This window comes from Camelus ferus, chromosome 6 (assembly GCF_009834535.1).
Source record: "Camelus ferus isolate YT-003-E chromosome 6, BCGSAC_Cfer_1.0, whole genome shotgun sequence".
In the NCBI taxonomy this organism is placed as follows: domain Eukaryota; kingdom Metazoa; phylum Chordata; class Mammalia; order Artiodactyla; family Camelidae; genus Camelus; species Camelus ferus.
Window position 1 is genome coordinate 89,688,320 of NC_045701.1, and position 24,863 is coordinate 89,713,182.

At 48.4% G+C, this 24,863-nt stretch overlaps 2 long non-coding RNA genes across 2 annotated transcripts; both read right to left on the reverse strand.

Annotated features, from left to right (window-relative positions):
• Positions 1–930: 930 nt before the first annotated feature.
• Positions 931–3,151, reverse strand: LOC116664405. Its single transcript, XR_004320932.1, has 2 exons — positions 2,465–3,151; positions 931–2,306 (listed from the first exon to the last, which is right to left on the reverse strand). It is a non-coding gene; the product is annotated as an uncharacterized LOC116664405 (long non-coding RNA).
• A 2,016-nt stretch (positions 3,152–5,167) lies between these two features.
• On the reverse strand, positions 5,168–24,786 carry LOC116664406. Its single transcript, XR_004320933.1, has 6 exons — positions 24,153–24,786; positions 19,736–20,860; positions 12,396–12,525; positions 8,812–8,940; positions 7,834–7,899; positions 5,168–7,690 (listed from the first exon to the last, which is right to left on the reverse strand). It is a non-coding gene; the product is annotated as an uncharacterized LOC116664406 (long non-coding RNA).
• Positions 24,787–24,863: the final 77 nt, after the last annotated feature.

Genomic DNA, 24,863 nt, shown 5'->3' on the forward strand with positions numbered 1-24,863 from the left:
CTTAAAAATCAATGACATCTTACACAAAAGGTCAAGTTATACATATACAATACAAATAGATGTATTTACCTGATGTTTGTTTTCATTTAAAATTATATTGTGAAAAGGAAGGAAAGACATGATAGTGTCATCATCACTCATAGCTGGGAGTCAATAGATACTCTTCAGAGAAATAAAGGAGTAAACGTGTTATATAAAATCATGAGGGGGAGGGTGTAGCTCAGTGGTAGAGTGTGTGCTTAGCACGCACAAGGTTCTGGGTTCAATCCCCAGTCCCTCTGTTAAAATAAATAAATAAACAAACCTAATTACCCCCCCACAAAAAAATAAGTAAAAATAAAATTATAGAGGCAGCCATAAGTACATAGCTGCAAAATTCCCAAAATATCAGAAGAAACGTTTGCACCCAAATTAAGCAAATATTTTACAAACTACAAAAATAGAAAGCATAAAATAAGATGACGTCATTGAGTCTAAGATAGATTTGTCACATCAATATATGCAAATGGATTAACTCATCTGTAAAGGGAAATGCCTGTCAGATGGTTCACATTCAACTCTAAGCTGGCAGCAAAAGACACTCCCCAAACCAGAAGACTCAGAAAGAATGAAACTAAAAGGATGGTGCAAGGGGTAACAGGCAAATACAAACAAAAGACAGCAGGGGTCAAGTTCAAGGCAAAACATTAGATGGGGCCAAGAGGAGTACTTTAAAATGAGAATGAATGCAAATCACAGCGAAGATATTGCATATCTAGCATGTATCAAACAGCACGCATTATTGATATTTCTGCATCAAACAACACAGTATCCACATTCATACAATGAAAGAAATACAAGGAGAAAGAGTAAGAAGTACATCAGTGGAGGAAATTTTAATTCCTCTCTCATAGATATGTGTACAAAAAATTAAGATTAAAGAAGACTTAATAATTATTGAGATAGATTTAATTAATTTATATCAAACTTTCTACCCTGAAAACAAACTTATTCTTTGCAGATGGACATCTGAACAGTCACAAAGATCGGTCACATGTTAAACCATTTTTTAAAAAACAAGATATTCTTTTTAGAATTAGTAAACAAGATATTTAGTTTTTAGTAAATATAGGAGAGAAAACACTCTCCAATCACAATGTAAATCAATAACCAAACTACAAAACAGAAAGACATTACTACCTGTTAATTTTAAAACTCTTAAATTGCTCTCAGGTTAGAAAGGAAATCAAATTGAAATTTCAGAATATCCAGAAACAACCATAATTGAAACACTGGATATCAGAACCTAAGGTGGTAAGTTAAAGCAGTACTCAGAGGGAAAGTCATAGCTTTAAATACTTCTATTAATAAGGATGAATAGAAATTAATGAACTAAGTTTCTAACTCAAGCTAGAGGTAAAAAAACAGCACCATCAACAAAAATTCAATACAAACAGTAGTACAGAAATAATAAAAATAAAAACGTGAAATGATTTAGAAGGGGAAAAAAGTAGAACTAATCAATGTAAAATGAATCCAGATGAAATAATTTTTTAAAAATTGAAAATAGTTATATCAGTAGTTGATCTCATCAAGAAAAGAAAGGAATAAAATACAAATACATTAAAATGATAACAGGGTAAACTTTTTACTGCACACCCTTTGGTGCCTTTAGAGCTGAACTTTCAAGGGGAGAGAGGCCATAGCAAGACAAATCAGTAAGGTTCAATTGCTTGTTTTGGCAAAGCCCTTGCTCCCATGTTCTCCGCAGCAGGACGTGCCACAGTCTAAGGAGAGTCTGTTTACCCTAAACTCCGCTCTGCGCTTTCTGTATTTTTGATGCTAAGTTACACGCCATTTTCATGGGCTGAATACTGTGTGCAAAGGATCCTCCCTTGGATGTTTTCTAAGGAGTATCTCCCTTCCCCCCGACCATCTGAAGGGTCAAAGTTAGTCACTGGTCTCCATCTGGACCGGTACAGGTGGAGGTTCGGAGAGGCCAGAAGACACCTTCTGGCTTCCCAGCCTTCACAAGGCACCGCTGGCCTTGGCAGAGGCCTCCCCGTCAGTTGAGGGTGAACCAGCTTCAGCCTTTTATTTCTCCTTGATGGACACCAACTAGCCTGGGGCCCTGGCTGGGGAGGGCCTCTGCCTCCGGGAGAAACATCACCAGATAACGATGCTTCCAGGTCAAGAGAAAAGCACAGAGGTCTGGAGAGAGCGGGGGAGGCCAGCAGCCGGGGCTCCAGGGAGGGCTTCCTGGAAGAGGCGGTGTGGTGCACGCTGGGACTCAGAAGTCAGGACTTCACAAAGGGGGAGAGTGAGTGCTGGGGGGAGGAGAGAGCACTTGTAACTCCAGCTGCCCCGCAGACCCCTCACTCACACCCTCGGAAGCTTAGAACTCAGGCTCCGCAGAGCGGGGTGGGACCGTGACGAGGAGTGCTCACTGCGCGGTAAACGCCAGACGCGACCTCGGCGAACACACCTGTCCTGGAACGTTCATGAAAGTCGGTCTTTCGGCCGAGTGGACGTCCGGGAATTGCTAATCGTCGCCCCGCCGCGGGTCCCTTAGTAGCGCGTCCAGGCGGCCCGAGCCGCCCTTTGCCGCCCCCTGCCGGTCAGTCTGTCCGCGCCTCGCTGCGCCGCCAGGCGGGGCAGATCAGCCAGGTTGAGCTCCCGAACACGCCGGCCCGGCCCTGCCAATGCGAGGATTGGCCGCCCCGGGTCAGGTGCCTCCGCCCCCGGCCAACCAGCGAGGGAGGCGGAGTCTCACCCGGCGCGTACCCTCACCCGGCGCGTACCCTCGCCCGGCCGGGCGGCGGGCGGGGCTGAGGGTCTGTTCGCGCCGCCCAGGGCCGCGGGCGGGGGCCGGGCTGTGCCCTTCCTGACCCCTCGGGATTTCAGGTCCCGGCGCCCCGGAACTGTTGCTCCCACCTCCCTTCCCAACTCAGCGGCCGGAGCGAGGTTTTCAAACCCCGAAGTGGCTTTTTGGGGGATAAAGACAAATTCTTGCTGGGCTCCGAGGCGCTGCGGATCCGAGCCCTGCGGCCTCCCCTCCTCCCTTCCGGCCTCGTCTTTCCCGCCGCCTCCTCCTCTCCGGCCACCCTGGCCTTCCGCCACCTGCTCCCTCCTGCTCGGGCTTTTACGTCCTGTGCCCGGTGCCTGGCCTGCCCTTCCCCCCACCTCTCCTCAACTGCAGCCCCCTCCCCCCATTCTCCCGCTACGCTGACCCAGGCCAACTCCCCTATCCGGGCCGCTGGGGCTTGGCGTACGCCCTGCCTTCCGGGGCCGCCCAGCCCAGCCCAGCCCCCATCACGTTGTCAAGCAGTCTCTACTTTCCAGACTCCAGTCGTGCTCAGAGTTTGCAGCCACCACTCCACTAGCCCCACCACTGTCCGAGGACCCGCAGATGCTGAGATCTGAGTTCAAACCGAGCCCTGTGCCCGACACATTTGTGGCCGCCCTGGGAGAACAGCTCATCAGCGTGCTTGCAAAACAATGCCGACTACTTAGGGAGCACTCTGATTTGCTGGCACTGAGCTGGGGCTTTGGTGGACACTAAGTCTCCACAACCCAGCCTGCAAGGTCAGACACGTGAAAAGGGCCTTTCAGGTTCATAAAAGACTTGTTGACATTAACCAGCAACATCTGATAGTGAAAATAACCTGTCTTCAATATCAGAGTCTGATCTCTCTGGCCAAACGGTCTTCTGCCCCAATCCCAGAATCGGGTCCAGTGTGTCTGCAGGGCTCACCTCCATCTCAAGTCTGAACCCTGCCTCAGCTCTGAATCCCGTGTGATCTTGGACAAGTTACTTTACCTCTCTGATCCTGTTTTCTTTCTCTCTTCTTTATTTTCAATAAAATTAACAGGTACACTTTTAAAATTTTAAATTATTATTATTTTTAATGGAGATACTGGGGATTGAACCTCATGCATGCTAATCATGCACTCCATCACTGGGCCATACCATCCCCCAAAAGGTACACGTTTTTAAAGGACAAATATAAGGCTTATAGTGAAAAAAAAAATAGCAGTTTCCTGTCCCCCTCCCACTCCCTCCAGAGGCAGCCATTTGTGTTCTAGATGTTTCTTCTGGCACTCACCTCTATATGTGTGACAACCCCTACAGGTGTAAGTGACAGGTTTACGCTGAATTCACCGATTTTTCACTTTTGGATGCGATCCAACGATTGCCTGCTGCTGAATGATGGGGATTTAACCGTTAGACCCTGACACCCCCCCACACTCTCTGTTCTGCCCCACTATGTGACCACACCCCTCTAAGTCTCCCTCACCTGTAACAGGTGCTGTCTCCCCAGGCCTGGTGCAAGGAAAAAATGACCCCCTGGATCCTAGGAACATTTCACACACAGCTTGGCACACAGCAGATAATCAATAAATGCAGCTACTAGTGATAAGTATCTGCTGAATGGTTCAAGTATGTTTAAATTTTTTTATTATGAGCAGTTTCAAACATACATAAAAGTAGAGAGAATTAAAGTCTGATAAACCTCCAAGGACTCATCACCAGCGACAGCTACCTCAACCCACAGGCCTAAGGGCCACCACTTTATATTATGGGTTTTCCTTTCATCATTTCTTTCTAATGTAAAAATGTATCTATTTGTATGCCCCTTACTTTTTTAGACAGATGATGAGATAATATATAAGAATCAAGTGTTTTTAGGTAAACAAACAAAAAATGATTACAAATGTAGTAAGTTTATTGCAGAAAATCCAAAACACACATACATCTATAATCTCACTGCCCAGCTCTAAGCAGGGACCACATTGCAGGAACATGTGGAAATTGACAAAGATGTAGATGTTTTCATATATACTTTTTAATAACACATTTACTGAGATGCAATTCTCATAGCCTAGAATTCACCATTTAAAGTGTACAATTCACTGGTTGTTAGTATATTCAGAGTTCCACAACCATCACCACTAATTTTAGAGCATTTTCAACACCCTAACATGTTGTATCTAGTAGCATTCATGCCCCATTTCCCACCCCCAACTAATCTGCTTTCTGTCTCTTTGGATTTGCCAATTCTGGACATTCTATGTAAATTGAATCATACCAAAAAAATAATAAACTGGATCATACAATATGTGGCCTTTTGTCGCTGGCTTCTTTCACTTAGCATGATGTTTTCAAGATTCATCTATATGGTTGCATGTGTCAGGACTTCATTTCTTTTTATGGCCATATAATATTCCTTTGTGGTTATATATTGTTTTTAACTTGCTTTAAAAAAAAACTTTTTTAAAAAAGCGTATTAGGAAGGTAACACACACATCATTGCAGGCAGTCCTCTCTGAAATGTCAGCCCTGCAAGGAGCTTAGAGAATATGGCAGGGCATGACTTTGTTATTCATTCATTCATTCAACAAACACCTGCTGAGCACTGGTGTTGAGTTGGGCCCTGGAGACCCAGAGATGGAGCAGTCCTGGCTGAGTCCTTGTCTGGGTGAGTCCAGCAGGAGAGCCTGAACTGACTGCAAACCCCTGAAATCAATGCAGATGCTCTCAGAAGAGGTGGTCAGACAGTCAGGACTAGAGTGAGGGGGATTCCACACTGGGGTTGGGGCAAGAAGAGGCTTTCCAAGGAGACAGTGGAGTTGGTGGTGGCAGACGGGGCAAGGGGATGGGATAGAAAGGCCTAGCAGAGGGAACAACATGTGCAAAGGCCCAGAGGTGTAAAATTTGGCCCTGTGCTTCCGTTTTAAGTAGACCCACCCAATCATGAAGGCTTTTCCTCCCTCTGCCCCTCACCCCTCCCACTGTTCTCATAGCCCCTCTGACACAAGCCTATTACCCACAGCAGGGTTTTTAACCTCAGTTCTACAAAAAGAGGGGGAGACCAAAGGATAGAATTCAGGGGTTTCTGAAATTGAACAGAAAAAATTTTACATCCTCATTTCCACACACCTCTGACTACTATTTACTTTATCAATTAGGAATAGGGGGAACAAAACTTCAGTGGTGTCTGCTCCATCTGTGACTTTGTCAACAACAGAAATCCAGATATTTTCAAATCACATGCTCACTGAAGCAAAATTTCTAGATATCATTTATACTCACTGCTACTTCAACAAGATGAATTTTAGACTTGCAGCTTTAGTCTTATTTAATGTGCTAATAAAATACACTACTACACTGTTCATGTGTTTAAGCTGAGGCAGGAAGGAGGGGCGGAGTCCCTCAGAGCAGCCTAATGCTGCAGGTGGCCCCATGCTCTGCAGCACCACTCACCTTGTCACCCATCCTGAGCAGTTGCCTGACAGGCGAGGGGGCGTGGTGTCCAGAACATGTGCTTGCTTTGGGGCCATCGCCTTCGTGGGATGCTGGCTGGTGCAGGTTTCCTCTGGCCTGTGGGGGCGATTGCCCAGCCGCTGCCAAGGGGCCTACGGACTCAGATAAGCCAAGCCTGTGTGGGCCATGCGGGAGGGAGGTGGGCACAGCCAGGACAAAGACAAGGCAGGGCACAGCCTAGGGAGGCCCAGCACTGGGCAGAGGTCCCAGGGATGCCACCCCCTCAACAGAGGGATCCTCAAGGCCAGCTGTAATGTGACAGAATCTCAGCTCTTCTTTACAGATGTGAAAACTGAGGCCCAGAGAGGCCAAGTGACTAGCTTGAGGTCACACAGTGACTTGGTGGCAGGGACAGGAGGACCCAGGCCCCTGGACTCCCTGAGAAGGCAGTAGGTAGAGCCTGTGATGTGTGATACCAAGGTAGGGGCCAGAATGCACATTTCTGTGTTCCCAAGGTAAGATGTATGTTGTAAGAGAAATGAAAAATTTGGGCCCCCAAACAGGGACACATAGTTTGACCTTCAACTATATTTTTTAAAGAGCTGGTGGAGTAGGGTAGGGTAGGGTATGGTGGGGATCTCAGAACCAGATTGCCTGAGTTAAAATCCAGATCTCAGTTGTTCCTGTGATCTTTGACTTTAGTGCTCTGTGCCTCAGTTTCCTCATCTGTAAAATAGGATAGTATATACCCATTCAGGTAGGTTACTAATGTATTTTTAAAGTTGGGAAGAAATGCCCCAATAGTTATCAGTGAGATTTGGGGAGATTTAATTTTGTTTTATTTATACTCATATCTGTACAGTGCAAGCTGTTTTATTTCCTCCTCACTGGAAAGTCCCAATATGATTGGAACCTGTCTGTCTTAGTTACTGATATATCCCAGCACCAAACATGATGGCTGGTACAGTTTGTTGACAGAATAAGTGAACTATCATAAACAATGCCTGCCCTCTTGGAATATCCACTTGACTAGAGAAAACTTCTACCCAAAGCAGTTCTGATACTGTGCAGAAAGAGAGAGCTACAGGACGGAGGGAACCCACAGCTAAAGGGAAGGGGCAGGCTTCCTGGAAGAGGCGACATTAGTGGCAAAGGGGTCGGGATGGACCAGACTTTTGTAGGGATCTTCATGGACAGACACTAGATGGGTCACAAGCTCAGCCGGGGACAGCATTAGGGAAGGGTGGACAGGCAGTCTGGGCACCGCTGAGGGCCGCGAGCATCTTGCTGTAGATCTGGATTTCACCTGGGGGCGGTGGGGACCGGTGGATGGTCTGAGGCAGGAGAGTGCTAGGATTGAGGTGGAGCTTTGGGAAGACTAGCTGGGGGAGCCCAGGGCAGTACCCCTTAGGGTGCCACAGTGGCCCAGCTGTGAGGTAGTCTGGTCTGGGAGGATGGAAAGAAGGCATGACATTTTAGACAGAGAAAGTTGATCAGGAGTCGAACTTCCCAGAGAGCAAACTGCCAGTCCAGATGGCTTCCCCTGTGACTCTCACATGCATTTAAGGAACAAAGAGTTCTACTCTTACCCAAACTCGGATTGCAGAAGAAGAGGGAACTGCCCCACTCATTCTGTCACACCTTGACATCAACACCTGATAAGGGAAACGTGAAAAGAAAAAGTACAGGGACATCTCATTCAGGAAATATTTGCAAAAAATCCTACATGATTAACACACTGAATCCAGAAATATGTGAAAAGGATAAAACAACTCAGCCAAGCTGGGTTAATCCCCAGGGTGCAAGGAGATGGGTTCAGTATTGGAAAACTCAGCATAATCTGTTGCTTTAACAGAAAAAAAGAAGTCACACCATCCTCTCTACGATTGCAGGTAAAATTCAAGATCCATTCATGAGAAGAATGCTAGCAAACTAAAAATGGTCAGGACTTCCTTGCCCTGCTAAAGGGTAGGAAGCTACAAAACCCTGTGACAAGCATCACATATGGTGGTGGAGCACTGAAAGCTTTCCCTGTAAGAATGGAAACACAACAAAGATGCCCATTGTTATCACTTCCAGTGTGGTTCAAACTATACTGGAGGTCCTGGCTAGAGCAGTAGGGCAAGGAAAAAAAGGTACAAAGATCCGAAAGAAAGAAACAAAACTGTCATTATTTAGAGATGATAGAAAAGTCACAGAACCAACAGATAAGTTACTAGAACACAAGGGTTTAGCAAGGTTGCTGGATATAAAAATCAACATAAAAAAAAACCCCACCCACATTAAAAAAATTCCAGCTGTAACAATTAGAAAATGAAGTAAGAACAACCACTTACAAGAACATCAAACACAGGCCTCTTAAAAACATGTACAAGGTCTCTGGAGAAAATCATAAAACTCAACTGAGATAAAGAGGCCTCCGTAAGTGGTGAGATATACCATGTCCATGGATTGGGAGACTTAACATTCATTATAAAGAGATCCACTCTCCCTACATGCTACATAAGTTCAATGCCATCCCAGTTAAAGCCCCAACAGGCTGTACCACAACACTGCACTGGAGTTACCTGCAAGGAGAAGGCAGGGTCGTGGTCAGGACAGGGCACAGACTCTGGGGTGCAGCAGTGGTTTTATGGGGGAGATCACTTTCAGGTGAAACTGGTCCATTGTTGCTGGCCTTCTAAGTTGGTGCATCCCTTTGGGGGCAAAATTTGATCATTACATATCAAGGTCTATGAGAGTGTTCCAGTGCTTTGACCCTGTAATTGCTCTCCTGAGAATAATCCAGAAGAAAAAAAAAAGTAAGAAAACCCCTCAATAGCCAGCAGTGGGGTTTGAATTCTGGCTCTGCCACTTACTAGCTGCTTGACACCAGGCAAGTCCCTTCTCCTCTGGGTTTTAGCTTCCTTCTGTGTGGAATGGAAGGAATGGTGCCCAGCCGCTTCGGATGATGGCACGGCATCTGGCACCCAACAGCCCCCTCAAGCCTTTCTGGAGTGAGTACAAAGGTTACATCCCCTTCCCATTCCCCATGCTTCCGGGAGATGACTCTCCTGAGGGTGATACAGCCAGCTAGGCTCAGCCACCAGCCCGGGTGCACCAGAGACAACGTCCCTACAGCTCCAAGCCCCCACCATTCTGCTCTGCTCAGCGCTTCACCCTGGCTTCCTGGACTCACCTGCAAGCCCCATCCTGAGGGGCCCCAGCCAGGCCCGGCTGTCACTGCTGTCACTGTCAGAGCAGACAGCAGCACCCGGCCAAAGCACAGCACCTGCTCATGCACTTGCTGGGCCCAGGCTAGACCTGGCTTCAAGGCAGCTGCCTGTCCGCCCACGGCCACTCACATCTGTTTGGATCAACTACCATTTCCTGAATTTCCTGTGCTCTGACTGACTTGGCACAGGGTGAAAGAGGTGGCCCCCTGCCCCAGGGGCTCACGAGCTCCAGGGTAAGTTAGTGACCAGCTCCTGGGCTGACAGCTGTCTTCCACGAGGCCAGAAGGCCTCAACACAGATGCTGGGTAGAGGGAGCCCCTCCCCAGTCCTGCTAAGGGGTGCTCCTTGGTCTGCAGTCTCTCCACCCTGGGTCCTGAGCCCCTGAATGCTTCTGCATGTTACAGATAAAAGCCTATGAGATCTTTTCACATTTTAAATAAATGTTCTTTTGAACCTAAAAAAAAAAAAAGCCTATGAGAAATTAGCAGAAATGGGCCACACTGTGACTTGCTGGGATACTTTTCATAGTACCGTAAAATATGCCCATTTCAGCCTAAAGAGGACCTATCCAAAGCCACGTGGAGTTAGCAGAGATAAACGGAACCCAGGTCTCTGACTGTGGCCTAGCACCTGCCCCTCCCTCCTTGGCGCCAAGCTAAGGTGCTTTACACACAAAACCTCACTTCATTCTCACAACCACCTTGAAAGCCAGGCCTGTTTCCCCACTGGGACTCAGAGACGTTAGGTCTCTTGTCCAAGGTCGCACAGCTAGTAAGGAGTAATGATTGAAGCAGGGGCAGCTCTGTTCTTCCTATTCGGTTTCCTGCTCAGATTGCATTTAAGACACAGCAATGGAAGCAAAGAATTTGAGAGATGGAGGGGCAGGCGCTGGAGAAGTCCAGCTCACCCATGGCCAAAGCCCACCAGCTGCAGGGCTTCCCACGCTTACTGCAGCGGTCCCTGTAGTGTTTCCCTCCACAACCAGAAAGTAAGCAGAGTGGGGCTCCAGACCCAGGGTCCAAAGCCACGTGAGCCCACGAGCCAACACAAGCGCAGGCTGCTCAGCCTCCACTCCCCCCCGTCTTCACACCCTTTGTCCCACTTCACTCCTTTATCACCCACTCCAGGTCGTTTTGAAGGACAAATTCCCACGGAAAGGGACTGCTTAGTAGGAGCTCCAGGAAGTCGGCTCCATCCAGTTTGCCCCCCTTACCTCTCCTGCAAATCCAGGCGGCTTCCTCACCTCACCTCATCTTGAGACAGCTGTTCCACGCTAGATAGCACATATTTGTCTTACAACTTTTAAGCCAATACAGATTCCAGCCTCCTTTAAGGCAGAGTAGTTTCTTTGTCCCTGAGGGAAGCCTAGAAACCTGCCCTTGGGACAAAAAGTCACACCCAAGACACAGGTCCTGCTAAAGTTCTTTGATGGGTTTGGGTTGCTGGTGGGATTAGAACCTTCTAAAACCAACCAGCAACTAGGCTTAGTGGAGGGGCCTGGCCAGTTAAAACCACCAAGGGAGTACGCAGTGTGTAAAAGACAGGCGGGATTTAAAGCAGGAAGTGGCGGCGCTACTCAGTTCTACCCTCTCCCTGACGCCGAGGGCCCGTGGGAAACTGGAAAGACAGAGACTCCTGGACGGAAGTCACTGTCAGGACAGATCCCACAGTAAGCCCCTGGCCTGGGATACCAGCAGTTCGCCCGGAGTGCTGCTGTGAGGTGGGTGTGGCCAAGGTGACTTCTACTCAGCAGTGGGGACGTGCTCTTCCACGTCCTCCTGTCCTTGTGCAGAAGGCACAACCGATACACAGCGCCTGTGCTCAAGGACGTCACTACAGGCACAAGAACCAGTTCAGAACTACACACTGAGATACTGGGGAAGGGATAACGGGGAGGGGAGGCTGCTCAGCAGGTGGTGAGAGGGGCTCTGTCTTGGTCAGTCCCGGCGCTATAATAAAGTACCGCAGGCCAGGTGGCTTATAACCGACGTATTTATTTCCCACAATTCTGGAGGCTGAAAGCCAGCCAGATCAGGGTGCCAGTGTGGCCGGGTCCTGGTGAGAGCTCTCTTCTGGGCTGCAGAGCAGAAGGAGCAGAGGGGCTCCCATGGGCTCTCCGTTATTAGGGCACTAATCCCATTCACAAGGGCTCCACCCTCCTGCCCTAATCACCCCCCACATCCCCACCTCAATACCATCCCCTTGGGGACTGGATTTTAACACATGAATTTCAATCAGGGAAACATTTAGTCCTCAGCACGTTCTCTGCAGTGGTGATATTTTAAATGGACAGAGTTGACACAATGAGTGAGTTTACAAAATCATCGGATGGGCTGAAAACAATGGGCCAAAGATCCAAGAATGGCTGACTTCCCAACAAGGGCCCAGACCAGGAAAGTGGGGAATCAGGCCACCAGCGGGAATGCCGAGTTCAAGGGTGTGCAGCACGGTGGTGCCCCAGGCATAAGAAAACAGTGCGGCTGGTGCTGCTGACTGCCTCTGGCATTCAGAAAGCGGAGGCATGGATAAGCAATGCACTGGTGTCTCTCCGATCTCGCCAGACAACAAAGTCCTGGGAAGCCTTGCACGGAGAGATGCTTCATATGAGAAACAGGCTGAACGCGACTCCTCTCCACAGCCTCTGTCTTTCCAATTCCCAAAGCAAACTAGCTAGCATCACCACTCCCTGCCTTAACCCTGGCCTGTCATTTACACACTGAGTACACCTGCATGCACCGCAGCTTTAACACTTTACTTCGGCCTTCCAAAATTGGGCGTCTGATTGAAGGAACTTGATTTTCACCCCAAACCCCAGCTACCAGGGCGTCTGGGAAACAGTTTTTATCATCCTGGTCTCTGCAGTCCCAGAAGCAGTGCCCAGCACACCCCATTCCCAGGACCAAGGCGGGCAGGAGAGAGGAGAACTTCCCACAGACCTGACACTGCTGGTCCAGGGACTGATGGGGAGGAGGAAAGAAAGCGGCAGCACGATGATGAGGGGAGGGCCAGGTTCATCTCCCGCAGAGCTCAGAAGCCTCCTTTCCCCTGGGACGGTGGGGAGCTTTTCTGTAGAAGAGCAATGATCCAGGGGGAGAAAAATCAATGAAAGCCCATTGACTGAAAAAAAATAACCTGGGCTAGAATTTTTCTAGGGGGGGAAGCTCCAAACCATAACTCATCTACTGCTCTATTAGTAACACATAAAGCCACAGCTGATAGATAGAACCAGTGTGAAGTGTTAACTATACAAAAAAGAGAGGAGCCCAGTGAAGCAGGGGAGGGAAGACATCCGGGCACAAGAAAAGGGAAAAGGACAAACACAGAGAGGAAAGTGCAAGGAGGGAAGAAGCCTGCGAGACAAGATGCAAAAAGGAGAGGACAAGGAGGAGGGAGGGCTGGGGCAGAGAGACAGGGAAACAGTGGGCAACGCAGCCCAGCAGAGGCAGCGAGGGGGGTGGCAGAGGACCGCGTTCTCCCTACACAAGAGCTCTATTCAGCCCACCGTAAATATCAAGGATGTGCCACTCTTCTGGCTTCTGGAAGCAGCCTCCAACTCTTCTGCCCCGGTCACTGACGTAATCCATAACCAGGGCAAAGAGACTCGATTCACCTTTCAACCCGCTTCCTAGTGACCCAGATGTGCGCTGCCTGGCTCCTTCTAGCTTCAGGGCCTCTTATTTCACGCACTAGCTCAGAGTTCAACAGATAAGTTTGTTTCTAATTCTTTAGGCTCTCCCTGGCCTAAGGTAACCATTACTAACTAATGAGTGGTATCCTCCCATTCCTTTCTTCAAGCTCACATAACAGAAAGATACCTACAGAGAGACAGAAAGACAGAGAAAGGAGGGAAGGGGGTGGGGAAGGAGGGAGAGAGAGGGAGGGAGGGAGAGAGAGGGAGGGAGGGAGAGAGAGGGGGAAAGAGGGAGAAGGGGGGGAGAGGGAGAGAGAGAGAGGGGGGGGGGAGAGAGAGAGAGAGAGAGAGAGAGAGAGAGAGAGAGAGAGGAGGAGGAGGAGGAGGAGGAGGAGGAGGGAGCGGAATGGAGGGAGGGAGGAGGGGGAGGTTTCAACATACACATACAAGCACAATTCCAAGCCTGAAGCTACATGTAACATAAACACCACGCTGACTGGGGACCACAGTTGCTCAGAGGGAGGGCTTATGTTGGGCTGGAATGCTGAGGAGGTGGCCTCAGATGTGGAAGTTGAAGGGTCCAGCGTCCAGAGGCGGAGCTTGGGGAGGAAGACGTTCCAGGGGGAAGGCAAGGCAGGGAGGGACAAGGCACATCTGAACAAGGTCAAGGTAGAATACCTGGCAGGACTGCAACGGGGGAGGGACACCTTGCACGATCAGAGCTCACGGGTGATGGCGATCCAGGAGGCTGAGAGCAGGAAAGGCACTTTCCCTCCAACCTACCACCTGACCGCCTCATCTGGGTGCCTCAGGGGGCTGGACTAAACCAGTTCTGGGGTCTCTGGACTCAATTCTACAACTCCCACCAAGCCAGTGAATTCTAACACCACTTCCTCCACCTGAAAAGAGAGGTTCCATGAAGAGCATCTGGTACCCAGTGGCTTGTTTCTGGCTGAACTCTGGGTGCCCAGCAGGGTGGCTGCCACGTGGGAACACTTGATCGTCAGCGAACTGAGCTCACTGTTTTCTGGATAGTTCGCTGGGGGAGACGGATGATGTCACCACAACCTAGTGAGTACATTAAAGGGATGCCCGGGGTTGTGGGGACACAGTGACTGACTCCCCAGGGCAGTTTCAGAGATGTGGAGGCCGAAGTGTTCTAGGGGAGATTTTCGGGGATAAGAAGTCATGCATGCTAGGCATGCACTCTACCACTGAGCTCTACTCTCAGGAAATGGGAAATGGGGACAGGAATGGAGTTTCAATCTTACAAGATGAAAATTCTAGTTCTGGGGATGGATAGTGGTGATGTATGCACAACAACTTGAGTGTACTTAATACCAATGAATGGCACACTTACAAATGGTTAAGATGGCAAGCTTTGTCTTTTACAATTAGAAAACTGAAAAATAAGGGGGAGGAGGATATAGCTCAGTGGTAGAGTGTGTGCTCAGCATGCACAAGGTCCTGGGTTCAATCCCCAGTATCTCCATTAAAAAAAAAAAATGAAAAAGGAAAATATGTATGTAATAATGGCACACAAATATAAAGTCAAAAAAGAAACCAACTGCCCCAAATCCTAGTTCCCAGAAGCAAATGACATTGTTTTGACATATTAATGTTCCAATTTTTTCTATACTTTTTCCCAAAAAAGGATTATAACTTATACACAAGGTGCCATATTTTTGCTTATGATTTTATCATAGCATTTTTCATATTAAAAACATTTTCAAAATTAAAAACCATTACATACAAAATTATGGTTTTATAACATTCCATATGGGTGGACAGTGAAATTACCAAGAGCAAACACTTTAGACAAGCAGAAGACTAACCTTCTTCGATGTTCCATTCCCGCCATCCCACTCCCCATCCTCTTGTCCCCCCTCACCCCTGCCCTGGGGAAACCACTTAGTCTCACCTGTGGCAACGTGGTGAGAATGGGCCCCTGCAAGTTACTGGCACTCCAGGACGAGGGTTTACACGAGGCCAGTGGTAGCAGCAGGTTCACGGCTCCACAGGGCCTGACCACTGACTCTGCAATTCTCTTAGCCTTTTCCTCACACTTGTAAGATAATGCCACAGTCCTAGCCATCACACCAGCTCTAGGGCAGGCAGGAAGATAAGCCTCTCTAAGAACACATATTTTCCTTGACATTTCATCGGCCAGAACCGGGTCACAGTCTCATCTCCTTCTCAGATTAAACACTGGCTAAAGGAAATAAAGCTGCCTGGGCTGTTTAGCCAATCGTGATGTATCCCCCAAGCTTAGGGAACTCCATCCCCTCCCCAAGGATGCTATATGAAGGAAAACATGGGGCTCTGTAAGGAGGGAGTGCTGGGTGCTGGGAGGAGTGGTCACTGGCCAGGCAACAGTGCATGCCCTAGGGACCCAATGTATTCTGCTAAACAAATCCGCACGCATGCTTCTGTGTGACATACAGTAACATCTTCAACCACTCCTGGAGGTGGTTTCTAGACTGTATTCATGATGTCTAACACCAGCTTATGCAAATACAGGCCATGTGAGAGTGAGCTGCTAACAGCGAGCTGGCAGGATGACCTGCTGGATGACAGTCAAGATGGCTCCCAGCTCCACAGGTTCCTATGACAGATGCAGCCAATCAGATGAAGGTTTATGTCTGATAGGTAACATGTAAGTTACTAAATTAGGATCCTAAAAAAACAACAGATTGAATATAGGATGGGAAATGCGATTTAAAAGCTCAATACATGTGAAAGCAAGCAGTGGCTGGTCTGAGACTGAAAGGGATGAGTTCTAACGGGTCCTGACACCGTGGAGTCACCACTGAACATGGCTACACCCGCTTCAGGTTGAAGCCAGAAATGGATTGGTTCTAGTCTAGTCTCTTGTCGAGTAGGCTTTGCATCTAGAATTCAGCAGTTTTGGGGAGGTGGGGGGAAGGGAAGGGAGATGAGCAGAGAGTCCAAGAGAAATTGCCACTTACTGGCTGGAAGAGAAGTGTGAGCAGATCTATAAAGCACCTCTCTCTGCTGTTACCCAAACAGCATTGATACCGGCTAACTATTGGGTTAATACAGGAATCAATAAGGCATTTATTTTGACAGGAAATGGTCTTTCTACACGGACTCCCTCTTTGTTGTGGTGGCTGCAATGGGAGCCAGTCAGGATAAGATTATCTTTCTAAAGCAGTCTATGTAAAGGGTTACCTTCCTGGATACACTTTTGAGAAATAATTAGGAATATACACTTTCATGTAGTTTGGGGCAAGCAATATTCTTTAGTCTCTTTACATTATACACTAATGACTTCTCACTGTTTGAATTTTCTAGAATTATGTCGTTTCCAGACATTTGTTTATTTGCTTGCAAATGCGGAAATTTGTATTACTCAAAAAATCTTAAGGACAAGTAAGCTAAACTCAGAGGTCCCGAAGAGTTTGATTAAGCTAAGGCTCTGACACCCAGCTTAGCCCATGAAGCAGCATTTTCTCGTCTACCTCCCATTTTCCCTCTCCAGCCCCCCATCAAAGTAAACAACCATTTAACTCTTAGTATGTTCCAGGCCCTGAATAGCTACAAAAAAGCAGAAAACATCCCTGCCTTCCAGATGCTTCCAACTCAGGAACAAGTAATTAAAGTAATTAAAGTCAAAGACAGCTCTAGCTGATAGCAAGTTGGGAATACTATGTGTACCATGGCCGTTATATTACAGGCTGGGGAACAGGAGACCAGGGAGGGGTTATTTGGAACTGGAGGGCATGGGCATGCCTTGAGGCAGCATCTAAACTGAGCAGAGAGGCTGGTAGACAGGAGGAAGGCATTCCTTAATGAACGGGGTGTGAGCAAAGACATGGAAAAGCAAAGGGCAGATTTACCAACAATGGAATTTTCGTGAGGTCGATGTGGTGGGGGGAGGATGGAGGAGAAGAGAGAGAGAAAAACAGTATAATGCTTCCAGGAGCTTGTAGGTATTATTTCAGTTAAGCTTTACAACAGTCTTGAACAACAATAGTCCTATTTTTACAGATCCAGAAACTGGCCCAGAGAGGTCAACAAACTCACCTGAGATTGCTTAACTGATAAACCGTGGAATATTCAAATCCAAGTCTGTCTAATCAAAGCTCCTATTTTTTTTCTGCCATGCCATGTGTCCTTAAAGCCTAGCTAAGGATTCTGGACTTTATTCCACAGGCAGTAGGGGTGGAGGACACAGGGATTAGCGTCAGCAGGTGTTTCTGCTCAGACAGGACCCACCACTTGTCCTGCATTGGGCAAATGAGAAGCTGTCCCTACCCTCACAGAATGTGCAGCTCTGTGGTTAGTGCAGCCACCTTCATTATAACGTGAGTACAATGACAGACGTTTGGGCAGAACGCTATGGAGATATCGTTCCAAGGAAGCCTTCCTAGAGCTGTCATCTGAGCTGTTTTGGAAGCGGGGTGAGGTTGAAGGAGGTGGGAAAGGATATTCTAGGTAGAGGAAAACAAGCAGTCTAAAAGCAAAGGTCTGAACCATCATGGGGCATGTATCTGGGGTAGCAAGAAGGGTGGAGAGTGAGGCAAGTGCTTTAGGAATGCCTTGCCAAAGAGCTGGTCCATCCTGAAGCACCCAGAGGCTTGAACTGGAGCAACGTGGTTCCATGTGTGTGTTAGAAAAATTCAGAAGCCTTCAGAAAAGAGGGCTGGGGGCAGAGAAGCTGGTTGGCAAAGGTTTAGGTGAGAGAGAGAGCGCGAGCCGGGGTCTGCACAAAGACAGTAACAGCGGAAATGGGGAAAAGTTTGAAAAACATTTAGGAGGACTTGGTGGCTACACATGGGGGATTATGGAGCCAGAGGACTCAAAGATGATCTCCAGATTTCGATCCTGGGCAACTGGGTGACTAGGGAGGGGTTCTAGAGTAGAGCAGAGAAGGCTGTGAGGCTGACCCCGTGGGACAATGAGCAGGAACAGTGGATGGGGGCTTAGGGCTCTGGGGAGAATCCAGACTAGAGACAGAAGCAAAGAATGGTCAGCACACAGGCAGCTGTTAAGCCATAAGGACGGATCAGGTGACGCAGGACAGTACGCAGAATAAGGAGAGGGGCTAGAGGAGGAAAAGTCAGAAGCAAGAAGATGGAGAAAAAGGAGAGCAGAGCCAAGGAAGGGATCTGGGGACCAAGAGGCTGGCCTCATCAGGTGCAGGAGAGGTTAAGAAAACGAGGTCAGAAGAGCCTGCGCCTGCTCGGGCATCACACGTGGATGCCGAACACCTGGGAGACTGTGGGAGATGCGGCCCAACAGGGGATGCAGAGACTGTTGACGTAGGCCTGGGTTCAGGAGGCTGAGCTGACCATGGAAAGAGGCGGGCAGTGGCTACAGGGAGACTCGGAGTCAGTTTTTAAAGACCAGGAGCAACTTAATCCAAAGGAAAAGAGCCAGGGACAAACGGCAGGTCTATGAGAGAAGACACGTGATGGCACAGGGACAGAGAGGAAGCCGAGGAGCAGCCTGGGCACAAGTGGAGGACACAGGCCCAGCTGGGAGCAGCCGAGCATGGCCAAGGGTGGCAGGAGCTCGTCAGTTATCTGAAGGGGAGATGGCACAAAGGGACAGCTGGCATCTGGGGAGATGAATTCTGACCCCTCCAACTCTTTCTTGAAGTAGGAGGCCCTGTAATTGGACTATTGGAGGAGGGTGGGGAGATGGACACAGGCAGATTTCTTCTGGACTTGGAGGAAAGTAATTCAGAAAATTTGCTGAGCAACATGGTGAAGGGGGGTTGAGTCAGGACACATCAAAAGAACTGTCCGGTGACATCAAACACAGTACCCTGGTGGGGCTGGGGACCATGAGTATGTCACGGCTAAAATCTACATACACGAGTGGTGTTTCCTCCAGTAGATCCCAGGATTTCAGCAGTATGCAAAAGTGGGCTGATCCAAGTGTGATGTTTTATCAGATGTAAGTAGTACAGGAAGCTGAGGATGCTAGTCATCAACAGGGAGTTCTAGTCGGGGAAGGAAAGAGGGATGAGAAAATTGAAGGCCTGAGGCTGAAATAAAGGGATAGCAGGAAAGAAGGCGTGAAGAGTTGGAGAGGATAGGACATTGGGAGTTTAAGATTCCAGATGTGGGTTGGCTCCTAGGAAGGACAGGGGCCAGGACGTGGCAGCCGAAGAGGTGCGAACGAGGGTAACAGGAATCTCGCAGGGCAGAGCAGGAGCGGCTGCAGTGACTCAGACACCCTGGGGGGCCGGCACGACTTAGGTGAGAGAGAAGACTGAAGTCTAAGCACCAGGTCTGCAGTGAGCACGGAAAGGGAGAGGAGGTGGCAGAGGGACATCGTGGGATGATGGCTTCAGCCTCGAACCCTGTCAGGGTTAGCACCGTTGGGGGTATGACCTGGTGAGAAAGTCACCAGAAGATTCAGGCAGTTCATGATGGCATTCTTGCCACAGTGACACTGCTGTGTAAGGAGAACAGTGCAAGGACACCCTCGATCCGTTCCTCAGGTGGTGACAGGACGGCATGGCTTAGAATGTAACAGTCCTTCCTTCCCACCCCATCCTGTAAATCCCCAAATTGAAATTGTCCATTAGTTTCGAGTAAGTCTGGTGGCAGCTCTGTACCAGGGAGCAGAGAGAGGAGGCTGACGACATGACACGTCCCACATTTAACTTACTATCACAGCTGACTCCTAGAAGCCCGAAGACTGGCGTTGTTAGGCTTGTTTTATAGCTGAGGAAATGGAGGCGATGGCTTTGCTGATGTCAGCTGGATGACAAAGGGCACAGTAGGGACCTGGCCTGTTTAAATGACTCCAGTCTGCTCCTGCCACTGATCAGTTTTGCCTCCTCAGTACCTCTGCAGCCGATCTCCCTTCTGAGGCATGGGACTCCAAAATGATTTCCACTGTTAATCCCCAAGTTCATGTGGGAACTTTGAACAGGGAATGGCTCGGAAAAAACGAAAAAGAAAAAACCAAAAGTCAGACAGGACGCTGGTAACCATGTACTGAGAACAACTCAGCCATCTTGATACCAGTTCCAGTGGATTAATTTGTTAATTTGATACATTTCCAAGGCAGAAGTAGCTCTTTTATACTGAGTGCTATGGACTTACGGCAAATATTTATAAATTTATCACCTAATTAATTTTATCTACTCCCTTTTTACATAGAAATTAACATTAAAAAAAAAAAAAAAAAAAAGAAAAAGCAAGCTGGTTTGCAGCCAAATGCTGGCTTGGGCACTTTGTTCAACTCTCAAGTCCCAGGTGAAATGCCCCCTCCTCAGGAGGGCCTTTATCCAACTAGTCTGGGCTAGGCCCTCTGGTCCCCAGACTCTCCACTTCCTCCCAGGACTTCCCAGTGGACTGTAGACCAGTATCTGTGAGCTCTCTGGTCGCAGCCTGTCTCCTGCCTGGGCACATCATCTTGTTCATGGCTGTACTCTCCAGCTCGCACAGTAGATGCTTGACAAGCGGGGATAAACAGCTGCGCTTACCTAATCCACCACATCACTCCTGTCACTCCTCTTTAATAGGAGAAAATCCCCACGAGAGGCTGTGTGTCTGTGGTGCTCTTCCCGCTCGGCAATGACCTGCCTCTCACGGACATGCACCTGTAAGTCACTTCCTGCATTTCTCCGTTGCAATAGGGGTGCCATGAAACAAGCTACCATGGATTGAGACAGAACTTTCTGCTCGTTCTGTTCAAGTGAACATGCTTCACTCATTTGGATGGGGAGGTGGCAGGAGCAACTGCAGTACCAATAAGTTGATTTGGCCTCTACCTTGGAAGGGCATACTACGGGCAAAGTAGAGAAAAATGAGGTGAATTTATTACTAGAGATTTCAACTTTCCTTAGATTTACAGGCAATAATCAGATTCATTCACTGTTCTAAGCCACTTAGCCTCAAAGAGTTTGATGGAGACCTTATAAAAGTGAAGGACACAGACTGTTGCATTAATGGTGTGAGCTTTATAAACTTGTGCAGTTAGGGCATTTCACCACAATTTAAGCTCCAAATCTAATAAATGCATTGACTGGGGGAGGGGGGCCCTTGAATAGCCCAGGTTTCAAAAATTCCACAATCAAGAACAAACTATAGTTTAGAAGATTAAGAAAACATGTACACTCCTACAGTTCTTCATTTAACTTGTATTGCTCCAAACTGGGGTAACTAATTTAGATGCATGAACACAAATTTCCACCCTGATTTTTCTAAGTATTTTACTGGAAACTCAGCATGGATCTGAACTGGAACGGGGTCCTGACCCCCAAAGTTACAGTGGCTTTGTAGCCTAACAAAATGCAGGAAATGTTGACTCTACCTGTAGTCCCATCACTACCTTGCAATGTGCCCTTGAAGAGCTCCTCTTTCAGCTGCTTTCCTTAACTGCACAACAGACTGGGCTGGTCCTGCCCAGTGCTAATTCTCCATACTGTAATGGATGCCCAGCACCAACTGCCTGCTGCTAGAAGTAACATCAATAGCACAAGACATCAGAACTAACCAAAAAGCAATTTCATGAGGCAGCCAAACTACTTTGTGGTAAAGGAAATTACTTAGCATGAGTTCACTGCCTGAATCATTTCCAATCTCTCAGAAATAGAAATATGGTAGAATAGGATTTAAGTTAGCCTTCCTATAATTAATAAATGAGAAGGTGGTCTGAAAGAAGGATGGTAAGAGATACTAGGCATCCTTTAATTTACACCCTTTATTCCTCCACCCACTTCCACCCTCTACTCTCTCCACCTGTCCCTTCTTAAACCACCATTCAATTGGAAATGTAATGGAAGTTCAGGAAGCAAACTATTAGGAAGGGGGAAGGTGAGGAGACATCTAAAGAGCTGTGGGTTAACAGTCCACACTTTTGCCCTATGCTGTCCCGCCAAGGGACACATTCCTTGCAGGATACTGGTCACCACATCTCCTCAGCCATTAGTGAGTTCTGACTTCTCAGAGAGTCTAGAAAGTTTACATAACTCGTAAGATTCTTCTAATCTTGCTTATTCTTCTATAGTTGTTGACGTTCATTTCTCTGGTAGACTGGAAGCTTTGTACAAGGTTGGAGCTTTTTAGACCCCTGAAATGGACAAGCACAACCACACAGAACTCCCATCATGGCGCCTTCCATTTCTTTTCTTTTCTTTTTTTTAAATTACAGTTCCTTTTAAAAAAGTTTTTGTCTTTTTTATTTATTTGGGGTGGGGAGGTAATTAGGTTTACTTATTTAGTGGAGGTACTGGGGACTGAACCCAGGACCTCACGCATGCTAAGCACACACTCTACCACTGAGCTATACCCTCACCACCAATTTCATGTTTTGTTGGACCAAAAAGGAAACAATCATTCCACATACAAGGCATTGAGCTATACACAGACCCAGCAGTCATCTTTGCCCTCACAGCTGTAAGGGCAAAAGCACGCAGACATGGGTGTAAAATACTTGTTTAATTAAGTGGCATTAGTCATTTGTCTCGTTGCCAAAACAAAAGGACTCTAGAAATTTGGAGGGAAGGCTCATAGGCCCCAAATTACTCTGCTCAAACAGAAGAGAATAAAAGCAGTGAAATGATCCCTCTAAAAAGGCCCAAGGCTCTGGAACTGCACTATAACCTGTCCTTTTAAATGGATTTTCACCTTTAGCAGCAAATACAAGCAGGCTGGCACCAATACAGCACAGTATCTTTGAGTGTCTATCCATAAGCTACTCCACAGCTAGAGGAGAGATGAGACTATCTCCCACTACTGAAAACTCCAGGGCGATCCAATAGGTCACCTGCTCTGGGGCAATTTTTAAAAGATATTCATGGAGCAGGTGCTGAGATAGCACCGAGGAACATCTTGGTGCTTTCTCCCACCTACCACCCTTCCTGACAAGTTAAACCCTCTTCAGCTTTCTCCAGCTGATTGTGAAGTCTACAGATCTATGACTCAGAAGCTAGGCTGCCTAACAGGGTACTTCCCCATCTCTCTCCTATCTATGCAGAAGTACCAACTACTTACAATGACATCCTCTCATCAATTACTAGAGAGTGGGGAAAGTGAAATTAATAAAGCCACATAAAAACCAGTTCTCCCACAATTGGTTTTCACTTGTGAAATATTTATGCAAAATTTATAAGCTATGAAGCCAGAAATGACTTATTTCAGCAGACTTGACTTTGTGAAACTGTGCAGGTGCAGCATTCCACAGGGAATTACTCAGATTTTAAAACTCAGATTCAAAGAGGCAATGATCTAATTTTTCACTCCATCTACTAACATTCTCAAAAATCAAGTACAATGACGTTTAAAAATAAGCAGGGACTAAATGAGAGTGATAAAGGTCACTTTTTAATCAGAATGCATAGTTTCTCTACAAAGTTCCCAAAAAGACGCTTGTTTTAACAAGTTGGATCTAAGACTGATACATTACAGTTCAGAACAATCACGGCCTTCAACCCCAAAAACACTAGAAGACAAACATAAATGTAGAGAATGTTTAAGAAATTCACACAGCCCTTAAGTTGGCCGAACGAGTACAACAAAGACACACCTTCCGAGGTTTTCAGGATTTTCTTAATAACCAGTTTTTTATCTGTTACTTAAGACCCTAAATCAGGTAGACCAAAAGAATGAGTAAGGGCAAAACCACTTCGCTGTGACATAGCTAGCTATTCAGGAAGATTTAACTTGCCGCTAATTCGTGCCAGGAAAAATACAGGCTCTGCTATATATAAAAAAGGAGAACAGGGCGGAAAATTGTTTAATTTTCAATGAGGAGACAGATGGAAGCCTGGTAAGCATAAGGAGGAGAAGCTATGTAAGTGAGAAATAGGTGAGGACAGTGGTCACGGGAAACAATGATTGGCTGGAGAGCGAAGACAGGGAAGCTCAGACATTTTAGAAAGCCATAAAGAGCTAAGCTGCAGTAGGACTAGCGGCTGGGATCCCGTCATTCTAAGATCCACGGGGAAGCAGGCACCCAACGGCTCCGTCCCAAGTTTCCGCGGGTCACAAAAGGATAACGGACATCCTCCCAACGGTGGACCTGGGGGCTCCGCGCGCCGCTTCCGCCCGGCTGCCCCGCCCGGCGTGCAACCCACCTGCGCTCGTCCCCGGACCCAGCAGAGCGCTGGGACCCGGTGCTCGCGGCGAGATGCGGGCCCGCGGACGCCGGCGGACGTTTCCTCTGCTGCCCGCTCGCCCGCCTTTGTTCGCCTGGTCCTCCTCCCTCACTCCGCCGCCATCGCCCGCCCGAAGTCAGGCGTCAAGAGCAAGCGCCGTCCGACGCGAAAAAGGAGGCACAGGCGTCTCTCGTCAAAACAGACTTTATTGGGGCGCCCGGGCGGCCCGCGCGCGCCGCCCGCTTCCCCGCGCGAACCCCGGGCCGACCCCCGACCAGAATCCCACGCCCGGCCGGCCCCGCCCCACAGACCCCTTCCCCGCGGCGCCCGGGGCCGCGCCGACGGCTCGGCTCACCCGCTCCCGAGGTGGTGGCGGCCGCTGCGTCGACGCCCCGCTGCCGAGTGGTGCCTAGACACCGGGCGGCGGGACCTAATGCTGTTGCACCGCGGACGGCGGGAGCCGCGCGACTCTCGGCGGCGGTGGCGGCGCGCTGACGTCACGCGCAGCGCCCAGCCAGCGCGCGCGGGGGCCCTCCCGTCGGCCCCAATCCGGGAGGAGCCCGAGTTGAGTGGGCGGGGCCTCTGCGGCGAACGGGCAGATCGATTGGCAGAGGAGGAGGAGCGAGAGGGCGAACAGGCGAGTAGGAGAGAGGTGGGGGCGGGCCGAGGCAGCACGGAAGTCTCGCGAGG